The following is a 19,474-nucleotide window of genomic DNA, read 5'->3' as shown; positions in this document are numbered from 1 at the left end:
TGTCTGCATGGGTTTCCTCCGGGTTCTCCGGTTTCCTCCCACAGTCCAAAGATGTGCAGGTTAGGTGAATTGGCCATGCTAAATTGCCTGTAGTGTTAGGTGCAGGGGTATATGTAGGAGAATGGGTCTGGGTGGGTGCGCTTCGGTGGGTCGGTGTGAACTTGTTGGGCCGAAGGGCCTGTTTCCACACTGTAAGTAATCTAAAAAAAAATCACAGCTGATTGTGAAAACAAGCTGAAATTAATCAGCAGACAGTAATCAAATAAATGCCGGTATCTCAGCAGTTTAACTTGACCTGTCAAAAGGAGTGAGTGGTTCAATGTTGTTGTAAGATTGGCATGTTACACAGCTCACAGACAGATACATGAGACTAAGCTATCTACTCTAAATGCATGAAAACAACCTTTTAGATGTTCACCAGGGTCTCAACATTCCAGTATATGTCTTTGTATTGGAGCCCCCTTGCTAATTTGTGTCCTTTAGTCAATGATCATCCCATGCACTTAGTTGTTATCCTCATGATCTCTACAATTTGGAATTTGAAAGTGGATCATTCGGAGTATTGGTGAGTGTGCCTAACTTTTTCTCCCAAGATCAATTTACCAGTTTTTGATATGTAACTAATCAAACAATCTGGTTTGCTCACAGGCAACCACGGTCACCAGTGATAAAATGGGTAATCATTATAGTCTGTGCAAAATAATCCTCTGTTATCAATAAGCTTGCCTTAAAATTCCCCTTTTCAGTGAAATGCCTAACATTTAAAAATCATAACAAACACAAAATTACTGAGATGTACTGCCATGACAAAAAGAACATTAGCCCACCAGGAACACTCTGTCACTGCTTTCTTATGATTTGGAGATTAGATTAGATTAGACTTACAGTGTGGAAACAGGCCCTTCGGCCCAACAAGTCCACACCGACCCGCCGAAGCGCAACCCACCCATACCCCTACATTTACCCCTTACCTAACACTACGGGCAATTTAGCTTGGCCAATTCACCTGACCCGCACATCTTTGGACTGTGGGAGGAAACCGGAGCACCCGGAGGAAACCCACGCAGACACGGGGAGAACGTGCAAACTCCACACAGTCAGTCGCCTGAGTCGGGAATTGAATCCGGGTCTACAGGCGCTGTGAGGCAGCAGTGCTAACCACTGTGCCACCGTGCCGCCCCCCAGTGTTGGAAGCACAATTAAACCCGTTGAAACCTGTGCTTCCAATTAAATCTGTTGGACTAGAACCTGGTGTTGTGTGATTATTAACTTTGCTTTCTTATGGTTATTTTTCATTTAATACAGTTTTTGCATAATTCTGGTGGGTGAAGGTATTTACATTGAATTCTGAGTTCTGAGTTACATTGAGTTCACAAAATAGATAAATGTGTGAAAGGCCTTCTGGCTTAACTTATCCATATGGAAACAAGTATATATTCTATCTATCTGTGTCATCTAATTGTATCCTAATTGATGTAATGATTTTCATTTCCACTGTTCTATCCAAGGCGATAGAAATTGGTATGTTCTTCAGTCGTTCTTGAACTGAAGACCTACCACCGATGTGCTGTTTGGAAATCATCTCAGTTTCCATTGTAACTAAAGCTGCACAGTGGGGTAGAACAGAATGAGCATTTTAGAGGGAATATCAGAGAAAAATTAGAGTGTGAAAACGATCATAATCTTCATCATGATTTCTAATAATTACGTGGAATACATGAGACAGAAATAGGCTATTCATCCCAATAAACTCATGCCAGTGTTTACGCGCTACCGTTAGACATCTTAATTCAACTCTAACAACACAACCTTCCCATCTTTTCTCCCTTGCATTTATCTTGCTTCTGTTTAAATGTTTCACTATTTTATTTCAACTGTTTCTTGTAGTAGCAAGTTCCATATTTTAATATTTTTTGAATAATTACGTTTTGCCTGAATTTACTAAAAATTCAAACACAACAAGTTTTATTTATAACTTGTTGAATTACTGGATTTGCTCGTGATCAACTCATAATTATGCACCTAATTTTGGATTCCTCTACAATAAGGATATTTTGTGTTATCCAAATCCTTTGAGAATACCCTACCCTTTGAGAATATAATTCTGCGATTTACGTATTAAAGAACCTAAGCCACCATATCCCATTCTAAAAGATGAAAGACTTAATCTAAATTAAGTGTGATTGTGTGATTTTTAACTGAAGTTGTTTAACGTATCATTACAACTCCATGACACTATAACCCTTTTGCTATAAATTCTGTGTTGTGGTCATGTTCCACAACCACCTGAGGAAGAGGCAGCACCTTGAAAGCCAGTGCTTCCAAATAAACCTGTTGGACTATAACTTGGTGTTGTGCGATGTTTAACTTTGTACACCCCAGTCCAACACCGGGATCTCCAAACCAAATCCTTTCATAATCTTAACAATCTCCATCAGGTTACCCATTAGCTTCTCTTGCCTAGATAAGTGGACAGAACAAATCATTTCTCAATCAAGCTCCTGCACTGTTTTGTTACTTGAATAATCTCACATTTTTCTCGACTAGTTTGCTTGATTTTTGATTTTTCACAAAATACGTTCAGGTCGTTTCTTAGTTAGTGTAACATTCACAAGCTGACACATTCTTGTATTCTTTTGGCAAACAATATCAACTGTGCCCTGGGAACAAAGGTTGCTTTTTTTAAAAATATATAAATGAGAACAAATTCTGATTTTTGTGGCTGCATGTAAACACCCCTTTTCTCACAACACACAATTATCCCTTAGCTCAACTTGAACACAATAGTCCACAGGCATAAATTACTATAATTGTGTTATATGTCTCCCTCCATTCCAATTAATCTGTAAGCAAGTGCTCTTCCCTTCATTACAAACATAGTTAAGACTTTTGTGAACTTCTGATGCCTTTGAACTGTGTCCAATCTTGTCATCTTGTTACTGGTGCAGCAGAGAATATATAATTGCAAGATAATTTGCATTCTTTAGCACGAATTCTAACCTGTCCTTAACCTGGTTGTACTCAGGGGTCTGTTAAAATATATCATGCCTTATAATCTCTCATTTATGATATTTTGTACTGGTTGCCACAATATAGATAAGGTTAATGGTAAGTGTCTTTTCCCTAGGATTGTGGATTTCAAGACCGGGGAAATATTTTTAAGATGAGAGGAGAGAGATTTAAAAAAAAAGACATGGGGGGGCAAGTTTTTTACACAGAGGGTGCTTCGCATGTGAGATGTATTTCCTGAGGAAGTGGTGGATAAGAACACATTTACAACATTTAAAAGATAAGTCCATGAATAGGACAGGCTTGGAGGGAAATGGGCTAGGAGCAGGCAGTTGGGACTAGTTTTGTTTGGGATTATATTCAACACAGACTGATTGAACCGAGGGGTCTGTTTCTGTGCTGTATGACTCTGCGGCTCCATGAGTGATACTAGTAACGGCAAGTTGATTGGCATCCCTACTGGGCATTCACTGTATGTATTGAACACTTTCACATCAAACATAGTAGAGTTAGATACAAAATAAATATCTCTTGCACTCTGCTCCAGCACTGTGCCTCAGCCCCAGCAAAAGAAAAGCGTCACTGACTGCAGCAATTTTCCATTTCTCTCGGCATCTATCCCGTGGTCTCTCTGAGTGACATTACCAATTTCATGCTGAGTGAGGACTGGTTTTATGCAGTAGGCCTCGGCAATGTAGAGGTTAGAGATAGAGACTGTTCAAATTTAATTCACACTGGGCTTCGACAACCTGAAGACAGGGAGGGCTTTAATCTCATCACTCAGTGGTGAGATGTGAAACTAATTCCCAGAGATAAATGGCAAGGCTCAGACTTAGCAGTTTTTATGAAAAAAAATTGCATCTCAATCATTTGCCTTCTTCTGTTGGGGCAGAAATTATGATGGGCTCTGTTTTGGGGGCAAATGCTTAGAATGCTCCTTAGAGATTTCTTTTTGTATTGTTTTAAACTGTTCTTCCTCCTTTGCTGAGTAAGCACAAATAAGAATTTGGCACAAAAACAGCATAGCTATAATTGCTGTTCTCATATCTTCTACAAACAACTAAGAAAGTGGATGTAATCAGACATATTACGGGAATGAGGATCTTTATTGTTTTGAATCACCAACTAAACAGAGTTGAATTCCCTGTGATACGCAATGGAACCTGCACATTCTCTTTTCATGAACCATGGCTCCACTGACAGAATTCACCCAACTGTCTGATAACCATAGCAAGAGGTAAGTTAGCAATGTTATTCAATATTATAACCACCAGGAACATCAAGGCCTGTGTCAGCACTCCTGCTGACCCAAGGGCTGTAAGAAATTGTTATGCTTACCTGACAGTGTTCAGTCTACATATCAAAAGTCTGGCCAATGGAGAGACATGGAGGAACAATAAAATTCAGACTTTAGCATTCCCAGCGTAGAGCTTAGCACGCATAAGTGTTGAAGAGGGAAATTTACTCTATCTACTTTCATTATTAGGTAGATGCTTTGTTTCTTTATTTTCCCAAACTGCTTATTTAGAAAACAATACATAGCTAGGACTCTGAGGAGTAGTAATCCGCATTATATTTCACGAATGGATACAACAAGCAGTGTACTGTTGCAATCTGAGCTATATTGAGAATATTGGTGAAACTCAAATTGGAATTCACTCCCACTTTTGTTGAACCCATTTTGAAATTCAAAATTCACTACCAAGAGTATAACTTTATGAAGCTATAAATCAAGTTACTGAAGAACAGCATAACCTTTTCTTATAAAATCCATCTTGTGGCCTAATAGTTTGTACTCTCTGAATCCAAAAATTGCTGCAAATATACAGGAGGTTATCATTATTTGAAATCAAGTCTTATTGCTCTGTGTTCTGCCCAACGTCACTGCTTTCCACAGTCTCCAAGCGGTGGAAATCTTTGCCTGTTTCTGATTTCCATTCCCCTCCTACAACTACAGTGTTTTACCAACCAAAAACCCTTCATCAGGTTAACCACAAGTCCTCTAATTACACATTGCCCACCTCTACATGTATTAAGTCTTGTGGCATTCTTCATCATGGGTTAGGGACCACACAGCTCAGCTTTCCCCAGGAGTGTCAGAGGGTGAGGGGGGACAGAGAGATTTATAAAATCAAGAGGGGCATAGATAGGGTGAATAGTCAAGGTCTTTTTCCCAGGCTAGGGGAATCCAAAACTACAGAGCATAGGTTTAAAATGAGAAGGAAGAGATTTAAGAGGAACCTAAGGGACAACTTTTTCACACAGAGGGTAGTGGTGTGTATGGAATGAGTTGCCAGAGAAAGTGGTGGAGGCTGACACAATTATAACATTTAAGAGGCATCTGAACTGATACATGAATAAAAAGTGTTTAGAGGGATATGGCCAAATGCTGGCAAATGAGACTAGATTAGTTTAGAATATTGGGTCGGCATGGATGAGTTGGATCGAAGGGTCTGTGTCCATGCTGTACAACTCTATGACTCTATAACTAAGGAAGGAAGAAAGATGGTCGATCATGCACTTTTTACCGAAGATTTGTTTGAACTGATATGTAACCTGGTGCCAGCCCAATTCAAAAGGAACCCTTTGGTTTTCTAAACACAAAAATTGTGGGGCTAGGCAGCAACCTATCACAGTATCCTAATGGTATGGAAAATGCCATTTATGTGGAAATAAAAATATAAAGTAGTCAGTTTATTCCAGTCACTGCACCTCCCCCAATATAAATGACGGATGACAGAGTCTTTAATTTGCACTTCTAGATGCAGAATAGAAGCTTCCCTGCTGATACGGATAATTGCGAGCTACAACCATTGACAAGGTTTATAATGTGGTTTCCACATCTCTGTCATCTAGCTGTAGAACTGCCTTCATTTCTACAATCTGCTTTTGAAATTTCATTGAAGCCTGATACACTTTAATCTATTTTGTCATCAATTTCTGAACGCTTCATAGTTTAAATTTAGGTCGTCTTGTTGATTGAAGTCCAGATCTTAATTTTAGCCTTGAAAAGGATTTGCTTCCTCACACTGCTGATTGCATCATCTGTTGAACCTCGTGGTTCTCTAGATAGTGTCATTGTTCAGTCATGGTTTAATGTCGTGACCACTGCTCATGACTGAGGGTTAACAATGGGAGCGAAATCGGTCAATGAGAGAACCACAAAGCAGGCTCGTAGACAATCAGCAGCTTGTTGTGCCAGACTGCAATTTCAAATAAAAGGTCAGACTTGCACTTCGATAGCGCTTTCATGGCCTCTCAACGTCCCAAAGCATTTAATGGCCAATTAAGTATTTTTTTTAAGTGTAGTCACTGTTACAATGTGACAGCCAATGTGAGCAATGTACGGATGGTGGCTGAAGGACAAAGATTAGCCAATAGAATGTGGACAGTCCCCCTGCTTCTTGGACATGGTCAAGGGATCAGGTGTACACACCTGAATAGTCAGACAATATCTTGGTTTAAAGTTCCCATCAGAGGGACAGCACCTCTGGAATGTTAATCAACATACTCACTCGAGTGGGACTTGAAGTTACACCGTTCTGATCAGAGGTGAGATTGCTGCTCACTAAGCAATGCTGAAAATGTGTTGCTGGTCAAAGCACAGCAGGTCAGGCAGCATCCAAGGAGCAGGAAATTCGACGTTTCGGGCCAGAGCCCTTCATCAGGAATGATGAAGGGCTCCGGCCCGAAACGTCGAATTTCCCGCTCCTTGGATGCTGCCTGACCTGCTGTGCTTTGACCAGCAACACATTTTCAGCTCTGATCTCCAGCATCTGCAGACCTCACTTTTTGCTCACTAAGCAATGACTGGTTCTGACCAATTCATTATAAACCCTTTTTATTAAGTGATGAAAATATATCTCACCACCCCTTAATTTTCAGTATTTGACCACAGAAGCGGAACAATGAGTCAGATTCTGGATTAGAGTGGTGCTGGAAAAGCACAGCAGTTCAGGCAGCATCCGAGGTGCAGGAAAATCGACGTTTCGGTCAAAAGCCCTTCATCAGGAATATAGGTATTCCTGATGAAGGGCTTTTGCCCGAAACGTCGATTTGCCTGCTCCTCGAATGCTGCCTGAACTGCTGTGCTTTTCCATGCCACTCTAATCCAGAATCTGGTTTCCAGCATCTGCAGTCATTGTTTTTACCTAATGAGTCAGATCCTGCCCTCACTACACATTCTAGTTCTCCATATATGATGTAAGCTTCACTGGGTCCAGGGCATTAGTCCTTCCTGAAGTCTAATTATTTTAGTGAATTTGAACTTCACATCAATGAGCACACAAAACTGCTGTGCAACAGCACACAGAAGGGGCACTTTAAATGCAGCTTCTCTTCTATCACCCTGCTTAGAGCATTATGATCTACTGGATCCAAAATGGCAGATTGTAGAACCCTCACAGTGTGGAAGCAGGCCATTCAGCCCAATTAGTGCATTGTTAATCTTCCAATGAGCATCCCACCCTGACCCAACCCCCATCCCTATAACCCTGAATTTCCCATGGCTAAAGCATCTAATCTGCACATCTCTGGACTGTGGTAGGAAACCAGAGCACCTTGAGGAAACCTATGCAGACACAGGGAGAATGTGCAAATTCCACATGTGTAGTCATCCGACGCTGGAATCAAAACTAGGTTCCTTCCACGGTGAGGCAGCTGTGCCATACAATGAGCCACCGTGCCAGTCCTGGGGTGGGGGAAGAACTGAGTGCATCTCTATCCCAACAGGCAGTGTATATAGGCAATGAGTCATTGGGTTATTTCTTGATTAATAACAAAATCACAGATTATTTTATTCAGTGAATTCTCAAACCTCAGAAAGCAGACGCTAAAAAAAACTCTTCCCTTGACCTTGATTATAAAAATGAGCAATATCTTAAAAACCTATCTGAAAAACTAATGGATTCCTAGGAACAATTACAAAGCAAAATTCCAATCAAGGATTGAGATGACATTGTCAACAGCAGAGTGAAGCCTGAGTACTTTATGACCATCAGAAAATTCTCACAAGACATTGCAGTTGAATTTATATCATTCTCTGGTAACTCATTATTGCCCATATGGGCAGTTTCATTGCATCTTTACATTTTTTTGGTCAGTTTCTGCTGAATAGACCCTTTGATGGTATTCACACATTAAGAACAATTAACCTAGATGCCATGTAGTGACATTTATCAAGTAGCATCAACACCTTATTAGTTGACGTTCTACGTGAAGTTCCCTTTATGTGTATGCAACCTTTAAACTCTTACCCCTGCCTTCAACTCTTTCCTGCAGATATAATTCCAAATTAGAAGATTGGAAAAGTTAGTTTCAATGGCAATTCAGTACCGAATACTATGCTGTCCATAGTTGATGGACTTACTAATAGGATCTAATGAGAGGTGACCTTACAGAGGTTTATAAAATAATGAGATGTATAGATAAAGTAAATGGCAGGTGTCTATTCCCTAGGATGGTGGATTTCAAGACTAGAGAGCATAGTTTTACACAGAGAATGGTTCATGTGTCAAATGACCCTCCAGAGAATGCAGTGGATTTGGATACAGTTGCAATGTTTAAAAGACATTTGGATAAGTACACAAATAAAAAAATATTTGATTAGATTACTTACAGTGTGGAAACAGGCTTTTTGGCCCAACAAGTCCACAACGGCCCTCCGAACAGCAACCCACCCAGACCCATTCCCCTACACCTAACACTACGCGAAATTTAGCATGGCCAATTCACCTGGCCTGCACATTTTTGGACCATGGGAGGAAACCGGAGCACCCAGAAGAAGCCCACGCAGACACGAGGAGAATGTGCAGATTCCACACAGTCAGTCGCCTGAGGTGGGAATTGAACCCGGGTCTCTGGCGCTGTGAGGCAGCAGTGCTAACCACTGTGCCGCCCATATGGGCCAGACACAGGCACGTGGGACTAGTTTAGTATGGGATTATGGTCAGCATAGACTGGTTGGACTGAAGGCTCTGTTTCTATGCTGTATGACACTATGGATCAGGAAGGATAAGGAGGATGGGTTACCTCTACTGACAAAGTAAATGGCTGGCTATATCTCATCGGGGGCCTCAGCTTTAACTTTGCCAGTCTTACATCCTGGTATCAGATGGGTGGAATGCATTCATTCCGGGAGTGCGCGGGTGCTTGGAGTCAGGCAAGTAGAAACTTCACTCGTTTGGAATTTGATTGGAAACAGCGGAGCATGACGATGGATTTCCAGCTGTGATACAGACCAGGATGACTCAAAGCAAAGCTCTTGGTTTGCCTCTCTAATAGGTTTTAATATCATATCACTGCATCCCCAGAGCAATGAACTGAAAGGAGTTAAATCACAGGAGGAAAGTGGTCTTGTGTATTCCTGTTTAATTTGTCCCTGCTGAATTGATCAGCTGTCCTCTAGACGATTGTAATTACAAGTAATTTGTAAAAGTAATAAGACCTGCTTTTTATTACAGGCAATAAAATCAATTCTTCATTCAATTATCTTCTGGGTTATGATATGATAGTTACCCCTTGGGCAACTGTAGTAGGGAATATGCCAAGCTAAACACTGACGTTATGTCTACATGTGGCAACATTATAGTACTTGGGGCTGCCACTTTTTATTTTGTTGTTGTTTTACATTCCCAATGACAAAGCAAACAGAATAATAGATAGGCGAAAACATGACAGTGCATTGACATACGATGCACTGGATTGCATTGTCACAGCATAGTAACCATGGCTACACATACGAGCCTTTGACATTGTGGACAAAGAGAGCATCTTTCTCCACCCACTCCCACCCCTTTCATCCCGTTCTTCTGAGTTAGAATGGGAAAATGTTTAACTATTACAAAATGTACAGTACAAAACGCTACCAATTGTCTAATTTTTGCAGCTTGCTTTCTTGAGCTGGAGCTGAATCTTGTTTGCCATGCCATTCTGTACTTCAAACACTGCTGTTATCACTCTCTACGTGAAGCAACATTTGACTGAAAACAACAAATTCTGGAGCTCACAGCGGGTCTGATGAAGAGACATCGGGACTCGAAACGTTAGCTGGCTCTCTCTCTCCATGGATGATGCCTGACCCGCAGTGATCGCCAGCATTTGTTGATTTCCGTTCAGATTCCAGCATCTGCAGGAATTCACTCCTACATTTGATTTATGAAGTTATTTGCCCTTCTCTTTGAAGGGGGTTATCACCTACCTCACACAAATTAGTTCATATTACCAATTCCACACACCACGGTTTTAAAACACTTTGTTAAGCCTGTTAGAGAAAGAGTCAGAAAATGGAAGTTCCTTTCTTTTCTGAAGTCCAGTGCTTTTTAAACTTTAATTCAGCTTGGCATATGGGGACAAACACATCGTCACGACAGTGCTTCAACTCTGTGTGTTTTTATATTGAGTGATGGAAGCACTCCAGTTTTGCAACTTTATTATGTGCCAGTGATCCTGACTGTAAGTTCTGTATCATTGTTGACACATATTCACAAACTATAAGTTTTGAGAGGACGCACATGAACATGCACTAAATCTTTAAAGCGTGATTATAGCGGTAACACTGGCAGGTAATTTCCTCCGTTATAATTGGTGTTGTGATTCGGGTCTGCAGACTTGTTGAGTCTCGCTCCTCTGCAGCAGAACTGGCCTCAACAAACTTAGGGAAGGACAATCGGCGTGTGGCAGGTGATAACAGCAGCACTTTGCTCCATAGTGTTGAAAGACAAACCAATGGGAATGGGGGGGGGGCGGTGGGGGGGTGGGGGAGGTTTGGTCACCAGTCTCAATGAAGGGAATGAGGGCATGCAAACCTTTTGGGTGAATGCCATTTGTCATGAAGGGCAAGGAATTTGAAGTAGGCGCTGAAAATGTGTTGCTGGAAAAGCGCAGCAGGTCAGGCAGCATCCAAGGAGCAGGAGAATCGACGTTTCGGGCATGAGCCCTTCTTCAGGAATGAGGAAAGTGTGTCCAGCAGGCTAAGATAAAAGGTAGGGAGGAGGGACTTGGAAATGCGATAGGTGGAAGGAGGTCAAGGTGAGGGTGATAGGCCGGAGTGGGGGTGAGGGTGGAGAGGTCAGGAAGAAGATTGCAGGTTAGGAAGGCGGTGCTGAGTTCGAGGGATTTGACTGGGACAAGGTGGGGGGAGGGGAAATGAGGAAACTGGAGAAATCTGAGTTCATCCCTTGTGGTTGGAGGGTTCCCAGGCGGAAGATGAGGCGCTCTTCCTCCAGCCGTCATGGTGCTATGGTCTGGCAATGGAGGAGTCCAAGGACCTGCATGTCCTTAGTGGAGTGGGAGGGGGAGTCGAAGTGTTGAGCCGCGGGGTGGTTGGGTTGGTTGGTGCGGGTGTCCCAGAGGTGTTCTCTGAAATGTTCTGCAAGTAGGCGGCCTGTCTGCCCAATATAGAGGAGGCCACATTGGGTGCAGCGGATGCAGTAAATGATGTGTGTGGAGGTGCAGATGAATTTGTGGCGGATATGGAAGGAACCCTTGGGGCCTTGGAGGGAAGTAAGGGGGGAGATGTGGGCGCAGGTTTTGCATTTCTCTCGGTTGCAGGGGAAGGTGCCAGGAGTGGAGATTGGGTTGGTGGGGGGTGTGGACCTGACGAGGGAGTCACGGAGGGAGTGGTCTTTTCGGAACGCTGATAGGGGAAGGAAGGGAAATATATCTCTGGTGGTGGGGTCCATTTGGAGGTGGCGGAAAAGACGACGGATGATACGATGTATATGGAGGTTGGTGGGGTGGTAGGTGAGGACCAGTGGGTTCTGTTCTGGTGGAGGTTGGAGGGGTGGGGCTCAAGGGCGGAGGAGTGGGAAGTGGAGGAGATGCGGTGGAGGGCATCAAGAATCACGTCTGGGGAGAAATTGCGGTCTTTGAAGAAGGACGCCATCTGGGTTGTATGGTATTGGAACTGGTCCTCCTGGGAGATGTGGCGGAGACGAAGGAATTGGGAGTATGGGATGGCGTTTTTACAGGGGGCAGGGTGGGAGGAGGTGTAGTCTAGGTAGCTGTGGGAGTCGGTCAGTTTATAGTAAATGTCCGTGTTGATTCGGTCGCCCGAGATAGAAATGGAAAGGTCTAGGAAGGGGAGGGAGGAGTCTGAGACGGTCCAGGTAAATTTGAGGTTGGGGTGGAAGGTGTTGGTAAAGTGGATGAACTGTTCAACCTCCTCATGGGAGCATGAGGCAGCGCGGATACAGTCATCGATGTAGCAGAGGAAAAGGTGAGGGATGGTGACAGTATAGGTGCGGAAGATGGACTGTTCCACATATCCTACAAAGAGGCAGGCATAGCTGGGGCCCATGCGGGTGCCCATGGCTACTCCTTTGGTTTGGCGGAAGTGGGAGGATTGGAAAGAGAAGTTGTTCAGAGTGACTACCAGTTCAGTCAGTTGAAGAAGGGTGTCAGTGGAATGGTACTGGTTGGTACGGCGGGAACGGAAGAAGCGGAGGGCTTTGAGTCCTTCGTGATGGGGGATGGAGGTGTTTAGGGACTGGATGTCCATGGTGAACTTGAAGTCCCTGTTTCCCACAGTTCATCCTGGATGCGGAGTAGTACTCAAAGCAGGATGCCCAATGAGATGAGACATTCTGACCTTGGAGTAGTCTGTAATGGTTCCCAAAGGTGGGAAGGTAGTGAGTTTTCCAGTTGCATGTGGCACGTGGTTTCTGAACACTAGCCAATGTTCTCTCTTGGTTACCTTTGCATTGACTGGTGTGGTCGGTCAAAGCACAAGGAGCAAGATCCCAAGAGATTGCATTAGTGTGGTCTTGTCAGTGCTCTTCTGTCTTGGTGCATGGGAGATCTCCCTGATGTCCTGTCAATATTTATCCCTCAATCAACACCTGAGAGCAGGCAAGAGTAGATACGGATTCCTGTAGACAGGATAAGAGAAGTGCCTAGAATGGGAGATTTCTGTTTATTCTCCAGGAAATATTATAAGTTTGATTGCAGGGGTATAAAGTTTGCTGGTCCTCTGTATGTGTCAGCCAAATATGGTACAGAGATCGGACAGATGTGGGGCATAGCCAGCATATAATATCAGACAGATTTCTGTATAGCCAGTCTCAGACTGAGATGCAAAGTTAACCTGCAAAGAGATTGCCTGGTCATTAAGGGTGGCACAATGACTCAGTGGTTAGCATTGCTGCTTCACAGCACCAGGGATCCATGTTCAATTCCAGTCTTGAGCAGCTGTCAGTGTGGAGTTTGCACATTCTTCCCTCACCCGCGTAGGTTTCCTCTGAGTGCTCTATTTTCCTCTCATGTCCAAATATTTGCAGGTTAGGTGGATTGACTGTGCTAAATTACCCATAGTGTCCAGGGATGTGCCTGCTAGGTGGGTTAGCTATGGGCTGGGCGTGGGTGGGTGTGGACTTTGTGGTGAAAATGTGTTGCTGGAAAAGCACAGCAGGTTAGGCAGCATCCAAGGAACAGAAAATTCGATGTTTCGGGCATAAGCCCTTCATCAGGAAATGACCTGCTTCCACACTAGGAATCCTATGATTCTATTAACAGATACAGTATTCATTTTGTGCAGAAACTGGTTGCTGTGTTTTCCTGCATTGCCAAGGTAACAACTTTTCAAAAATACTTTACTAACTGTAAGACACCTTCAAGCAGTAAAATATATTATAAAAAGGCAAGTTTTTTTTTAGCTGCAGGACATTGGTGACCCATGATGAGTGAATTGGACTTTATTTTCAATATGCTCTCTTGAATATTAACCAGAACAGAATTAAAATCTTTAAAAAGGGACAAAGCTTAATTTGGAATACCTGAACAGGTAAGAGCGACCAGCTCTAATAGTCTGTCAATGATCACAAGCAACAAAACAACTGTTAGGTGGTGGTTTGGCACTAATAGATGTGTTGTTTGGCTAAACATAAAACTGTCGAGAGTGTGGTGCTGCATAAGTACAGCAGGTCAGGCACCATCCGAAGGACAGGAGAGTCGACGTTTTGGGCATAAGCCGTTCATCAGGAAAACCTGGAAAATAACTGAGTTACCAAATGAATTGATCCTGACAGGGTCCCATCAATATCTAAATATTGCCATCACAACTAGATAATGAGAAGCCAACTTCAGCAAGATGAGGAAATCTGGCATACTGTGTTGATATTGTCACCTGGTGTAAAATTATAAATCCAGGATTGGAATTAATCTTTCAGGTGAAGGCGGGTAATGTTGTGAAACTATCAACATTTAGATACCCTTTAAGAATGGAGGAAGTCCACTTCTGTGGTTAATTCTCCTTGCACAGACCACTGGAGGACTCAGGCTTGCAGATTAACTTGGTGCCTTAGCCTTTGTCCGGCTAAACAGAAATCTCTCTGATATTCTCTCCCAGCTGTGCCTCACATCTTTCTGATCTCTGTACCATACTTGTCTGACACTTACAGAAAACCAGAAAACTTTATACCCTACAATCAAACTTACAATTATTCCTGTACAATAAACAGAAATCTTCCATTCTCGGTCTTTTTCTTGTCCTGTCTACAGGCATCTGTATCTAATCTAGTCTGCTCTCAAGGCTGAGACAGGTCTGAGGTTGTACCAGGTTCCTCTCCTGTCATTTTTGCTGACAATGGACACTTAGGGTATTCAAGATTCATATCTGCTAAATTGTGCATGACAGTAGCAGTCATTGCCTTCCTGTTGGAACCACATTTTATAAAAGCTTATTCAATTTCCACTGTATCCACTTCCTACTTCATGCTGGCAAAATTAGATGTTATGGTTACTTGGGAGGACTGGCATGTGGCATTGCTTTCTGCCATAAAGGAGTGTTTGAGCATTGCAGGTGATCTCCCACCTTACCTGGGGAAGTACCTCAGCCACCTTCCTCCGAGGAAACTGTAAATGAAATCATGGCATGACCCGACTGCATACCTTTGGAACATAGACTACGATTAGACTGATTTGCATTATGTATAAACGGCGAGAGCAAGGGCCTTGCTCAGGAGAGAATGCAAATGCATTCCCTAGTGGAATTGTTAATTTCAAATGACTTTTACACGCATTAACTGAAGACTTCAAAGAAACGTTAATTCCGGAGTAACACCTCTTCAGCACACTCAGCTTCATCACCAGCAAGGCAAGGATGTTTTCTTCTTGCCTTTACCTTCAACACTTCGGTATAAAAAGAGCCTTTCATCCAAATAAAGCACCTATTAGTCTTTAATGCCACCCCTGAGCAATTGTGCTGAAGTGCAAAAAGTCAGGCTGGAGATTAGAGTAATTTGTTGCAAGAGTTTCAGACTATTTTCATCTCAGTATTCCTAGTGCATGTAACTGGGGAGAATTAGCTCCTTTACTGTGGGTTAGAAAGGAAGTGAATAAGTTCCTTAAAGCACAAACCTTTTAAGAGATTTGTCGAGAGCCAAGGGGCCAAGCGCTCCCTTTTCTTTGATCCATCTCTAATTTGCTCCATGATTGCTCAGATACAAAGCTCTATTCATGTTGATGCAAGCCAGTAGGCATATACTCATGAGGCTTGCCAGTAAAGTTCCAACCTGGTTCCTTCCTCCTCCTTTCATAGCAGTTCAACATGTTACCCATGTTTAGTCAAACACTGCACCGCAGGCAGAAATATCCCGCGATGGGATAGAATATATTACAGCTAACACTTCTTTCTAGCCACTGCCTTCAGTTCTACAGCAATGACACCAAGACAGTGGCAGGGCAGCAGGGCTACATGCAGGCTCTTGCCTGGGCCTCATCTACTCCCATCCATTTTCTTTCCTTTTCACTCCTGCTCTTTTTTCTTTCCTACGGTGACATGGAGCGGGTCACGCAGGGAGTGGTGGCAGCCTCCTGGCACTCGGAGGTGGCAGTGGTGGCACTAAGGATATCCTCCTGGCATTTAGGGCTGTCTGTGGTGGCGAAGCCCTCCAGCGGTCGGAAGTAGAGGGCTCTTCAAGATGGCGGCGCCAGCAGGGTGATATCTCAGAGGCGGGACTCTTGGCTTGATGTGGCCTGGCCTGGCAGCAGAGCTGAGGACTCCTGGTTGTGGTGGGGTGGGTTTGGGTTCAGCATGGGCAGTGGGCAATGGCGAGGTGGGCCCAGCAGTGAAGAAATGGCGTCTAAAGAGTGGCGACTCTGACAATGGTGGGTCCAACACAGATAGATGGCAGCCAGACAGTGGAGGAGGGTTCCTCAGCTCAGATGTTATTGGTGAGCCAACCCAGAACTCATGCTGGAGTCAGCAGAATGAAGATAGACTCTCTTTCAGTTATAATTCACCAAGGTGGTAATGGCTACAATATTCTTGGCAACGCTCAGATACTCTGTCTTTTGCCTTCACTACCAAGTACCACAGCCTCATTGTAGCACAATGTACGATACTGCACCTACTTCTCCAGTGCCACCCTTCCCATAGCCAAAAGTGGAAATGTCAGTGTGACATAGCCTGGTCTGAATGGGTGAAGAATCTACACAGTTACGCTAAACATATCTGGTTAGAGACAAGAAAAAATTGCAGATGCTGGAATCCAAAGTAGACAGGCGGGAGGCTGGGAGAACAAGGAAGTCAGGCAGCCTCAGGAGGTAGAGAAGTCCACGTTTTGGGTGTAACATTTCAATTATGAAGGAGGATTACACCTGAAAGATGAATTATGCACCTCCTGACACTGTCTGGCTTGCTGTGTTCTTCCAGCTTCCTGCCTGTCTACATTACAATGCATCTGCACACCTCATATTTATAAGTTAATGGACCATTGTTAAACATTTTGACACGCCTTCAAACGTGTCTGATCACAGCGCATGTATCATGAGCTCTTAAAGGGACCAACCTCTCAACCAATTATGGCATTATTTCACAAAATTTGTGTCTGCACTCCTTAATTAATACCAAAAAGTAACGCTAAAAAACTGAAAAGAAAAATAAACTCATGGATTTTTTTTTGTTAAGATGTAGAATTTGCTTGACATTCTACACCATCTGAATAAAATGCTGTAATTAAAGCAGCAGAAATTGAAAATAAACCCTCACTCTTTTCTCTTTTGAGAATTATATAGGGAAAGGGGAAAGTGAGGACTGCAGCTGCTGGAGATCAGTGTCAGGAGTGTGGTGCTGGAAAAGCACAGCAGGTCAGGCAGCATTCAAGGAGCAGGAGAATCGACGTTTCAGGCATAAGTCCTTTATTAAGATGAATAGCTTATGCCAGAAGCATTGATTCTCCTGCTGTGCCTTTCCAGTATCACACTCTTGACTCTGCTCTCCAGCATCGCAGTGCTCACTTTCCCTTCAGACTGGGATAAATTTATGGAATTGTGACATGTCTTTTCCTCATTCCATTCCTTCTTGGACTATCTTTACATCCTTCTCGTGATCTTTGCACAGCACTTCCAGATATGATTGAAACAGTCAATGGAAGCAAAGTCAGTCTTGTGCGTTCTGGCTTGGACAATCTAGAACTGTTCCAGTTACTGTCACAATTTTACGTGCTGGATTTTGTCCATTGTATTCTTTGAACTATCAATCCCATTCTCAATCCACTATTCACCAGCTGTATTTATCATAGAATCCATTGACAGACAGAGAGACTTTGTATTCATGTAGTTCCTTTCACAGCTATAGGATGTCACAAAACTCTTGACAGTCAGTGAAGTACTTTAGAAATCTTGTGGGAAACGCACAAGCCAACGTACATCCGCAAGTTCCTGCAAACGGCAGTGTTATCATGACCAATTATTCTGTGATGTTGGTTGAGGGATCCACACTTGCAAGGACATTGTGGTGAACCTTCCTTGAATAGTACCATGGAATCTTTTCATCTCTTCTTAGAGGACAGACGGAACATGCATCTGATGCATGTTTCTCATCTGAAACATGCATCAAGAATAGTGCAGCACTCCATCAGTACTGCTTCTGTTGGGGACCAACCCTCATATCCACTGTTCTAAGTGTATCAGGGCAGAAATGGTAAACTTCTGCTGCATTTCAGTTCAGTTAATATTGTTCCTGTGCATTCAACCTCTGTGCTCACAGTTCAGATCAACAACCTGCTTAAGTTTACACTATGTCCATTAGTTTAAAGTTCTGGATGACTCATCCAGGAGTCAGCATCAGACAGTGATTACAAGATGATTCTTTTGCAATCCCAAAATCCATTCCACACAGACTTACGAATAAACTGGAGACATTCAACCTTTCTCTTCTGAGAGATAACTGATCTAATCTAAGCACAATTGGGCTCCTGGGAATTTGCTGAAACGATAATTCATTCAATGACAAGCCTTCCAGGTTTTAGTACATCTGCAATGTGTCCAGGTGAATCTATACTTTTCTGGTACTCAAGTCATGGTAAAATGAACCCAAGTGCTTCTTAGGGGGCACTTTCCGTCCTGTACCAGTTTAATGAAATTACAATCAGTTTCAAGGAGGATGGTTAAAGCCAGGAAAAAGAAGTCAGGTAAGTAATGGCTTTGTTCAGACATAAAATGAATTAAATTGGGTGAGGAAATTTTTAGATCAATCAGAAAATAATAAGAGTAAAACTAATTAAAAATGGAATGAGCACATAAAACAAAAATGGAGGCTGCGTTTGAGTGTTTAATTGTCACTTAAAGTTGGCTCTGCTCCAATGCCATTACTCACATGTTATTGGATTTCCACAGAGTGCTTAAAGAAAGTTCTGCATTTATGTAGCACCTTTGCCAATTGCAAGAATTCTTAAAGCACTTTTCAACAACATATGCATTCCAAGTATGTTAGAGTTTGTCAAGCAATTGAATATGTTTATTTTGTAATTTTGCAAAAAATACATCCAACCATTTGTGAATATCTCTTAACATGCAAAGCTTACTTAGTTTTTAAAATCTAATCTGCCATTTACCTATTATTTTTGTAAGTAGCTCCCTGTTCTTACTTGTATTTAAACAACAAAGTAACAATGGAGTACCTTCTAGTCTTCTAGCCAATCATTTTCCAGCACCTTAAACCATGAAAATCCTTACCTCCCTCAATTTTCCCTTCCTCCTACAAGTTATAAACCCCAAGCTTGGTGTCACCTATGAAAGAAAAGAGAAAGATTTGCATTGATATGATACTTCATCACGTATCTCATGAGCATCCGACAATGTTTTACTTATGCATTATTTCATAGCGCAGTGGCAGCAATTATCTCGGCAAAAGGAGCACTAATTTGTGCACAGCAAGCATTAATGAGTCAAGATTAGAGTGCTTGGAAAGTACATCGGGTCAGGCAGCATCTGAGGAGCAGGAAAATCGATTTTTCAGGCAAAAGCCCTTCATCAGGGCTAATCTAATCTTGACTCTAATCTCCAGCATCTGCAGTACCCACTTCTGCTGAAGTAGCAATGAGTGACTTGTTGAACCAGAGGGGCAGAGACTGACCAGACCAGTAAGGGAATGTTCCTCTCTCCATCACATTGTGCCATGTGAACATTAATTACCACTGATAACACTAGAAAAAGCAAGTTATGAACTTCGGTTTAGAGTCATAGA

At 42.7% G+C, this 19,474-nt stretch overlaps 1 protein-coding gene across 1 annotated transcript in view; it reads right to left on the bottom strand.

Annotated features, from left to right (window-relative positions):
* celf2 (cugbp, Elav-like family member 2) overlaps positions 1 to 18,979 on the bottom strand; it is an 850,872-nt gene extending 831,893 nt beyond the window's left edge. The window contains exon 1 of the mRNA XM_060842659.1: positions 18,964 to 18,979. The gene's annotated coding sequence lies outside the window, so the exon portion shown is untranslated. The remainder of the gene's footprint in view (positions 1 to 18,963) is intronic.
* Between the last annotated feature and the right edge of the window lie 495 nt (positions 18,980 to 19,474).

The sequence above is a fragment of the Hemiscyllium ocellatum genome, chromosome 23 (genome assembly GCF_020745735.1).
Source record: "Hemiscyllium ocellatum isolate sHemOce1 chromosome 23, sHemOce1.pat.X.cur, whole genome shotgun sequence".
In the NCBI taxonomy this organism is placed as follows: Eukaryota; Metazoa; Chordata; class Chondrichthyes; order Orectolobiformes; family Hemiscylliidae; genus Hemiscyllium; species Hemiscyllium ocellatum.
This window is presented reverse-complemented; position numbering and strand designations above follow the sequence as displayed.